The following is a 10317-nucleotide window of genomic DNA, read 5'->3' as shown; positions in this document are numbered from 1 at the left end:
TGTATATGGTTTGAGGTTTAGGTTGAGGTTAATTTTTTTCCTGTGGATGTCTAATTGTCTAGCAACATTTATTGAAAGGCTCATCATTCCACCATTGAATTGCATTTGCTTCTTTGTCAAAAATCAATTGGGCACATCTGTGTGGGTCTGTTTCTGGATTATTTCTTCTGTTCATCGATCTATGTGTCATTTCCTCTAGCAATACCACATTGTCTTGATTGTTGTAGCTATGGTAAGCCTTAGGATTGGGAAGAATTCTTCTTCCCATTTCCACCATTAATCTTGATTTTAAAATATCTTGGACTGTATTTTATTGAGGGGGGGGATGAAGGTTGGGTAGGAATTTCTCCTTATGTTGATAAACTGAAAATATTTTTCTATGCTTCTAAATATTTTCCTCTTTGAACTAAAATATCTGATTAAAAAAAACTTTAGAGTTGTATGTAACATAGAAGTAAATTAGCCAAACATGTTGTCTTTACTCAGAGGAAGCTGAGCAGATTTTGTGTCCATTATCCTTGCTTCTTGGAGGCTGTCTTTGTGCCCATCAGATTCCAGAGGAGCTTGGGGTAGTAGAGGTTATAGTAAGGCTGATCTCTGTATAAACAAAGTGAGCTCAACATTACTAAATTGGCTTAAGGAAAAGGAGAGGCCCTCGGGACCCATGAACTTTCTAAACGAGGCAGTAGCATTAGTTCCAAGAAATATCCAACACCAAATACTGTACCTGGTGAGGATGGCAGGTAAAGTAATGGGGAGAGGTAAGCTGGGGTAGAGAGGAAACCTGAGCCCCATCAGACAGGGACCCTCAACACTCTGCTCCAGCCCACTGTGGAAATATAGCCCAATATTGCCAAGCTCTCATTTTAAAAAAAAGACTAGAAATCTAGATTTTTATGTAAAATATCCTTACTTTCAATGCTGGGGACCCATTAGTACTTAAAAATAACACTGTGTGGGCCAAATGAACTTGTTTGTGACATTAACCTTTCCCAAGGGTGGCCAATTTACAATCTTTGACACACAACTATATCACCTCAGAATGTCTGTCATTGCCAGTCAGCTGGTCATAAAGATTATATGACTGGCCCTGGCTGGTGTGGCTTAGTGGACTGAGCATCAGACTGTGAACCAAAGGGTAACTGGTTCGATTTCCAGTCAGACTACATGCCTCAGTTGTGGGCCAGGTCCTCAGTTAGGGGCACACAAGTGGAAACCACACACTGATGTTTCTCTCCCCCTCTTTCTCCCTCCATTCCCCTCTCTAAAACTAAATAAATAAAATCTCTAAAACAAAGGTGATATGACTGGTTGTACAATTGTGTGCTCAGTGTCTAGTCTATCAGCCTATGTGGACTTGGATATTGCCTGAGAGCAAATGGTTGTGATTCCTCTTCTAGGAATGGAAGAGATGCCAGGAAGGGAGGCTGGCAGTGTGTTTGTGTGTATGTGTACAATGTTGGGGTGACAGGAAGAAGGGTGCAGAAGGCAATACCTTGGTGTGTAAAACTTGGTCTAAGGCAGCATCAGGTCCATGAAGTCAAAACCATTTCATAACAATGCAAGACATTATTCTCCTTTTTCCCTCCTTTTTAAAAAAAGGAGTGTTTAGTGGAGTTTTCCAGAAGCTATATGTCATATGATAATACCATTGATCTGATGCCTAATTAAAAATATGTATGCATGTATGTTTCTGTTTTTTAAAGATTTGTTTCAAACAAACTTCTTGGGGGCCCTGAATGATTTTTATGAGTATAAGGGGTCCTGAAATAAAAAAAATTTGAGGACCGCTGGTTGAGGGAAGTGGCTATAGATCCTGGCTATATATTAGAGTCATCTGGGGAGCTTTAAAATGGTACTGATGAACCCCACCCAAAACCAATTGAGCCAGAATCCCTCTGGATGGGAAGTCATCAATGTCACCATCATCACTGTCACTATCATCTTCAACATCTTCATTATTACTGCCATCATAACTATTTTCACTATCATCATCATCACGATGATCACCTTTGTCATCATCATCTTCACCAACCTCACCATCATCCACCTCAGAACACGTGTGGACTACCCACCACGGGTGGGTAGGCCCTATGCTATGTGCCATACCTCTGATTTTTATAACTGTCGAAGTTGGCCAATGTGATCTTACTGTACCACAGGAGGAATTAGGATTAGAAAAGCTGAGGTTCACAAATTCACAAAGTTGGGGTAGTTGGAACCAGGATCCAAAACCAGTCTCTCTGCTCTACCAGGGTTCCCAATATGTCCACTATTGAGGACCTCTTTTATTATGCTTTCACCCCTCTGACCCTACAGTGGATTTTGATAGATTTTCTAAATAAACTACATCTACTAAGCAAGAATTAGTTTATGTTTTAAACATGTATTAAACCATGCAATAGTCAGTCATAACTTCTACTCAGTACAAGATCATCAAATCACAGGGCAGAGTTGAGGCAATTGAACCTAAAGGCAGAGAGGCCCAACCAAATTCTTGGGTTAACAGAGAAGGCCTTAATGTGGTTAAACATGTAATTTTTCCTGAAATTTTGAAATGCTGAGAAGAGTTCATGAGTGCCCCACCTCATAGCTCCTACCTTGGCACATTTTAGGCCTAGCACAACTCTGGGATGTATGAAAGAAGGAATAAGATAAACCCTATGTTTTTTTGCTGCTCTTCTCAGGTAAGAACGGTGTGGAGATGGGGATGGGATGGCCATTCTATCGGAAGCAGATAGCGGCTCAGGGATGCTCTGGTGTGTTTAAGGATTAGAAGTCAGCTCAAAATTTCAAATTTCCAGGGAAGGAGTTCAGAGCAGTATAGTGTTCTGGGTATGCCCAAAGCTTCATCTTGTAAGTAGACTTTCATGAGCAATTTGTATCATTTGTTGTCAGGAAATGGGTGTTGTGGTTGCATGAGGATGGGGTGGGGAATGAAAAAAGGTGGATGCCATGATCTCCCCGGGCCTCTTGGGAAGTGTCCCTTTGCCTCTCCCATGGAAGAAAAATGTAAAGATTAAAGGCCTCCAGATGAGGTATTTGAGACATGGTGACCTGCCAGGTCCTCAAAGGGTCATCATTGCTCTACCTTTACTCTGCTATTGCTTATTCTAACATTAACAGCAGGAGTAATTATGATACCCCTAAAGACCCTCTCCCCTCTTGCGCTAGTTAAAGACCATGTTCTCTTCAGATCTTAGTTCAAGAGTCTCATCCTCAGGGAAGTCCTCCCTGACCCCTGACTCACTGCCCTATTACAAGCCCTCCAGGCTGGCCCTTCTCCCACATAGCTCTAGGAGCTGTTTATATTTGCTTGATGGAAACTTTGATGGATATCTGTACCTGTCATTAGACTTCCTCTCAAAGGAAGGGGTGGTGTCTGCTTTTGCTTACTGTTTCTTTTCCCAGCACAGTGCCTCATGCAAACAAGTCCTTAAAAATGGAATGAATGAATGAGTTAGCAAGGCTGAGAGAGCAACTCCAGGACTTTTTAAGTGCTGACTTCCTCCCTGTGGCTGCTCTTGTCCATGTTCTGGACAACATGGCTTATTTTGGTTGTAGTGGCATGTTGAGTGTCGTCTGTGTTTGAGGCTCCACAACACACTGTTAGTGTGGTTGCTGAGGCCCAATCACCCCAAGTGGCTCTCAGCTGTGCTATGTGTTTCACTATGTTTTCAAAGAAAACGTATTAGGAAGGGGTGATGCTTCTCAGAGTGTGACCTGGAAGAACCTGCCCCAGAATTGCTTGGGGAACTTTGTAAAAATGTATATTCTAGGCTTAACCTTGGACTCCTCCATCACAATCTCTGAGCATAACACTTGAGAATTTGCATTCCTTGTTGTTATTGTTTTTTTAAAAAGTGAATAGGTAATAGAGTCACATAATCCAAACTCTGAACTATAACAAAAATACAGATTTTATAAAAAACCATCTGCCAATGAGATTAGTACACCTGCTTTCATGGACATATATGGGATACTGTACATAAAGTCAGAGGAGTATGTGTCACTGGTGGGAAATATGAGGTTAGGACAGACAGAGGGTCAGGAGATGTTAGTTGATAGTAACAGAATTCCAGCCATCTCTTCACTGACTTCTAAAGCTTTTGGTAGCAAACGTGACATCCCATAATTTTCTCCATCTTTTTACTCTGTCTCCTGATCTGGATTCTGTCCTGGTTACTATTCTGTGGCCCTTTAGAAGTTTCCAGTCTTCTGAAGCTCCTGCCATAGCAATGAGACCCCTGCCACCTGCTTACGGGCCTCTCAGATGCTGGCTGGATACTTAGCTGGCTGCTCAGCTGGATGTGTGATACCACTTGCCTCAGATTCCTTGTCCTGTGGTTCTCCCACCTGCTGGGACTTGTTGCTCTCTGTGTAGGACCCACTTGTGCCTTTCCTGCCAAATGTTCACAGGAACAGTGCATTGGCCCACTCCCCTAGGCACTGTGCTCTGGACACCACACTGAATGAGGAGACCCTCAGCAGGGGTAGTTTCCCAGAACTGCCTAGCCCCTTGGGCATGGCTAGTTCTAGAGCAGAGAGTGAGCCTTGCTGCCCCTCCTGCTGTACACGCCTGGACAAATCATGAGAAGTGACAGCCTCTGTGTGACACAGGATGCAGGAGTCAAACTCCAGTTCCTTGACTGTTGGATTACAGAATTTACACTCCATCAGGTTTCCTATTGCTTACCCTTCTGAGACCAGGCCTTGGGGCTAGCTGCCCAGCCAAGCATTGTGATCTGCCTAGGACTGTTGGCCCACATTGTGTGAAGATCTCCAGGGCCCTTCTCAGAGGAGAATGCACCCAGACATGAGGCTGTGTGACCCTCAGTCAGCAAGGAGGCTCAGGAGGTGCCCCCAATAGGCCCAACTGACAAACTTTCTGTCTTCTGGGCCAAGGGAGGAAAGTGAAGAAAGGAAAAGACAATTCTCCCTTTGCATTTTGGCAGGCCCCTGGGGAATTCCCCTCCATACTGGGTTGGGTGTGGGTGAGTGGCAGTGGGCTGGGGCACTGGAAACATATATTTCCTGAAGTACCACTCCAGCTCCAGTGTTGGGTTTGTCCTTCATCCTTGTCATAGTGCAGATGGGGATCTTCCTTAGATACTGCTGACTTCCTTTCTCTTCAGAGAATGAGCCCACGTGTGAGATTAAATACAAAGTTGTCTCTGGAAAACAACTGTGTAGGGAAAATGAAGTAGTAAGTCTCCCTCACCCAGATGTCTGGGCAATTAAGACAGCATTGTTCATATAACCTTGAGTAAGGGCGCACATGTGCAGAATCAAGCTCTGTTATATAATATCTTGGCACCTTGCTGGCTTTGTATGCATTTAGTATATAAGGGAATTGGGTCAGGCCAGTGGAGGTGTACGTAGATACACTTTTCTTCCTCACACAGCTAAAAGAAGACATCAAATTTAAAAACAAAAACCAACCAGAACTGCCAAAAAATTGAACTGTATGAAAGTCCAACAGCCAAGGAGTTAAAGAAGAAACATTCATTCAGACCAGTAGGAGAGGTGGAGATAGGCAGCCAGGGCAGAGAGCACATGCAGCAAGGTGGTGGCTGGTGGACTGGGTGGTCCCACATTTACATGTGGATAAACTGGGAGGAACAACTGGGGTGCAAGACAGACCATGCAACCTATGGTTCCAGCACAGGGAAATAAAGCCTCAACCTGTGTGGGTTGCAGCACTGTGAGAAACTCCCAGCCTTACAGGAGAGTTCTTTGGAGAGACCCACAGGGTCCTAGAACATACACAAACCCACCCAACCAGGGATTAGCATCAGAAGGGCCCAATCTGCTTGTGGGTAGCAGGAGAAGTGACTGAAAGCTGGCAAGAGCCGAGCAAATGACATTGTTCGCTCTTGGACCCCTTGCCCACATACATTGCCACAATGCAGAGATGTGGGTTGCCCCACCATGGCAAATACAACATAAGGCTCTGCCCCTTACAACATAAAAGGCACAATGAAGCCCTGACTGGCGTAGCTCAGTGGACTGAGTGCGGGCTGCAAACCAAAGTGTCGCAGGTTCGATTCCCAGTCAGGGCACATGCCTGGGTTGCAGGCCATGAACCCCAGCAACTGCATATTGATGTTTTTCTCTCTCTCTCTTTCTCCCTCCCTTCCCTCTCTAAAAATAAATAAATAAAATCTTTAAAAAAAGGTACAATGAGACAAAGAAGTATGGCCCAAATGAAAGAACAGATCAAAGTTCCAAAAAAAATACAACTAAGTGATGAAAAGATAGCCAACCAATCAGATGCACAGTTCAAAACACGGGTAACCAGGATATTTACAGAAATGACTGAGTATGGCCACAAAACAGAGGAAGAAGTGAAGGCTATGCAAAGTGAAATAAAGGAAAATATACAGGGAACCAACAGTGACAGGAAGGAAACTGGGACTCAAATCAATGATTTGGAGCAGAAGGAAGAAAAAAACATTCACTTAGAATAGAATGAAGAAATAAGAATTTTAAAAAAATGAGGATAGGCTTAGGAACCTCCAGGAAAACTTTAAACATTACTACATCTGAATCATAGGGATACCAGAAGGAGAAGAGGAAGAGCAAGAAATGGAAAACTTATTTGAAAAAATAATGAAGAAATTCCTGATCTGGCAAAGGAAATAGACTTCTAGGAAGTCCAGGATCTCAGAGTGTCCTAAAGAAGTTGAACCCAAGGAAGCACACACCAAGGCACATCATAGTTACATTCCCCAAGATTAAATATAAGGAGAGAATCTTAAAAGCAGCAAGAGAAAAGTAGACAGTTACCTACAAAGGAGTTCCCATAAGACTATTCACTGATTTCTCAAAATAAAACTTGCAGGCAAGAAAGGGCTGGAAAGAAGTATTCAAAATCATGAAAGGCAAAGATCTACATCCAAGATTACTCTATCCAGCAAAGCTCTCATTTAGAATGGGAGGGCAGACAAAGTGGTTCCCAGGCAAGGTCAAGTTAAAGGAGCTCATCATCACCAAGCTCTTATTTTATGAAATATCAAAGGGATTTATCTAAGAAAAGGAAGAAGATAAAAACTATGAACAGCAAAATGACAACAAACTCACAACTATCAACAACTGAAACAAAAAACAAAAACAAAAACAAAAATTAACTAAGCAAACAACTAGAACAGGAACAGAATCAGAGAAACGGAGATCACATGGTAGGTTATCAGTGGGAAGAGAGTGGAGGGGGGACGGGAGAAAAGTTACAGGGAATAAGGAGCATAAATGGTAGGTACAAAATAGACAAGGAGAGGTTAAGAATAGTATTGGAAATGGAGAAGCCAAAAAACTTATATGTACAACCCATGGACATGAACTAAGAATGTGGGAATGCTGGTGGGAGGGGTGGGTGCAGGGTGGAGGGCAATAAAGGAGAGAACAAAATGGGACAACTGTAATAACATAGTCAATAAAATATACTTTGAAAAATAAATTAGCGCCCTGGCTGGCATAGCTCAGTGGATTAAGCGTGGGCTGCGAACCAAGGCATCGCAGGTTTGATTCCCAGTTAGGGCACATGTCTGGGTTGCAGGCCATGGCCCCCAGCAACTGCACACTGATGTTTCTCTCTCTCTCTCTCTTTCTCCCTCCCTTCCCTCTCTAAAAATAAATAAATAAAATCTTAAAAAAATAAATAAATTAGCTTTGGAAATGGGGAGAAAAAAAGGGAGTTGGGACTTTCCTGGCACAACACTCGGCCTGTGGTGTGTGTGGATCACCCCACTCCAGAATAAAAGCATATCAGACATCCTGATAGCTCCATGAATTTTCCTCGGGCTGCCCAAATCCCATGTGAATCTACCTGACCTTGAATGGCTACAAGGCACTTGGTGTAGTTGGCAGGACTCATTACAGTATGGTATGGAGCCACTGGTACCCCCAGAGGGGTGTTCAAAGGTGTGGCCTGCCACTGGCATGTGGTATCCAGTGGCAAGTCTCCTTGTGGTTTGGGTTCCCGCTCAGGACTGTCCTGGTGTTACTGGTGTACCCAACAAGATAGAGAAGGCCCTGTGAGCGGTAGGGGAGACCCTAGAGTATCCAAGCACTGGGGAAGCCATGGGGTCTGTGGGCTGCATGTTTCTTTCAGCCTTGGGAGCCAAGATGGAGACAGCACTCCACGATGCAGCGAAGGTACCCGAACTCTGAGGAAGAGAGGAAGCCTTGGAGGCCCAGATCTTTGCCCTGGAGGAAAACCTCCAAACAGCAGAGCTGCGACAATCCCCATCCCTGGTCATAGTGGATGAGTCAAAGGGAAGAAGAACCAAGTCCCCTGTGGGACTTGCCCAGTAGTGATACAGAAGATGATGTCTCAGCAGCCCAGATGGTCGAGTACATGACCTATCACCCCTATATGCAGGCTGAACTAGTCTATCTGGGGAAGCAGTTTCAGCAGAAGGATGAGGAGCCCTTGGCAGCATGGCTCCTCTGCCTTTGGGATTCAGGGATGGACAGTATTGTGTGCACTGATAATGACATGGAAAAGTTAGCTTCCATTACAATTCACCCCTCCCTGCCCCAATGGCTGCAAAATAGCTGGTGAAATGCAAAGGGGCAGGGATCTCTTTCTCTGTTAGAATGGGCCATGGCTGTGATTCATACAGCCTGGGCAGATGCAGGAGGTGTCCCAGACATTGTGAGGAAATGGCAGTCCTGTGCGGACTTAGTGCAAATCCTGCGGGAGTTGGGTATGCACCAGGCTATGTTCAATCCCAATACTCATGGCCCTGATGATTAATGTTTTATGGCAGGGGTGAGGGATCTGGTGCTGCAGCACACTTCCTCTGCCTCTTTTGGATCCCCTCATGGCTATGTTGGCCCTGTATGTCAGGAGTCACATTAATCATGTCACCACAGTGGTGGCAAGTCTGGGGGAGACGGTGATGTGGTGGCAGCAGAAAGGAGCATTGAACGATGTCTCGAGCTCCCTCTGTCTCACAGTTAAAGAGTGATCCCGTGTGGGTGACTAGGACTCAGATGTGGTCAGACCTTTCAGGGCTGGAGTAGACTGAAATAAGATTGATAGGAAGCCGAAAGCTTACCTATTAGAACTGTGGAAACAGTTGTGAGTTGACCAACATTTCCTGCAACCCCAGAAGAAGGTGGCAAGGAAGAAACCTGGGGATGTTACCCAAGAGGCCTGTCCTGTCTGGTTGGAAGACCACCTGGCTGTGCCAACCTCCTGAGAAGAGAGAGGAGCTATTCTTTGGACATTTGAATAGGAGGAAAGCTGAGGAACTTGTCTACAGGGGGTTGGTGGGGATCAGAGGCCACATGTGGAATTGGCTATCCACTAGTCCCCTACAAATGTTCAGCAGGTCCTGGCTCTACTAGACACAGGGGCAGAGTGTATGCTCCTGTATGGAAACCCTGACAAGCTTCTGGGGCCTGAGGCCTCTATCGATGTTTATGTGAGGCATAATGTAAAGGTGAAGGCCGTACAGCTCTCCTTGGGTATTGGGCAATTGCCTACCATTGTGAATATACTGTTTATGTGTCCCCAGTCCCGAGTATATCCTGGGCATTGATGTGCTCCAAGGGTTATGGCTGCAAACCACTGTGGAGGAGTTCTACTTGAGAGTATGAGTGGTAAAATCTATTTTGTGAGGGCATGCTGAGCACCGGCCCCCATTCAGTTGCTGTCCCCACAACATGTGACAGCAGTGAAGCCGTACTTGCTGCCTGGAGGACATGAGGAGATCACAGCTATTTTAGGAGAGTTGGAAAAGGCAGGGATAATTAGGGCTACCCACAGACCCTTCAACTCTCCCATGTGACCAGTGCAAAAGCTGAATGGCACGTGGAGAATGACAGTATATTACCAGGAGCTCAATGAGGTCATTCCCTTAATACATGCACCTGTCCCTTCTGTGGTGGACTTGATGGACCAGTTAATCAACGAGCTGGGAACCTACCACTTTGTGGCTGATCTAGCAAATGCCTCTTTCTCCATTGATATTGCTCTGGAGAGTCAAGATCAGTTTTCTTTCACATGGGAAGGCAGACAATAGACATTTACAGTGCTCCCTCAAGGGTAATTACACAGCCTGACCATCTGCTACAAGCTTGTATCAGAAAGCCTGGCTATATGGCCACAGCCCACTGAGGTGTGCCTTTTCCATTACATTGATGATATTTTGCTAACCAGTGATTCTCTTATAGAGTTAGAGAAGGCAGTGCTGCAAGTGTTGTCACACCTAAAGTCATGTGGCTGGGCTGTCAACGAGGCCAAGCTGCAAGGGCCTGGATTATCTGTCATGTTCTTGGGGGTTGTCTGGTTGGGTAAAACAAAAGTGA

Source organism: Phyllostomus discolor, chromosome 6 (assembly GCF_004126475.2).
Source record: "Phyllostomus discolor isolate MPI-MPIP mPhyDis1 chromosome 6, mPhyDis1.pri.v3, whole genome shotgun sequence".
Classification (NCBI taxonomy): Eukaryota; Metazoa; Chordata; class Mammalia; order Chiroptera; family Phyllostomidae; genus Phyllostomus; species Phyllostomus discolor.
The sequence above is the reverse complement of the archived record's forward strand: the minus strand, read 5'-3'. Positions refer to the sequence as shown.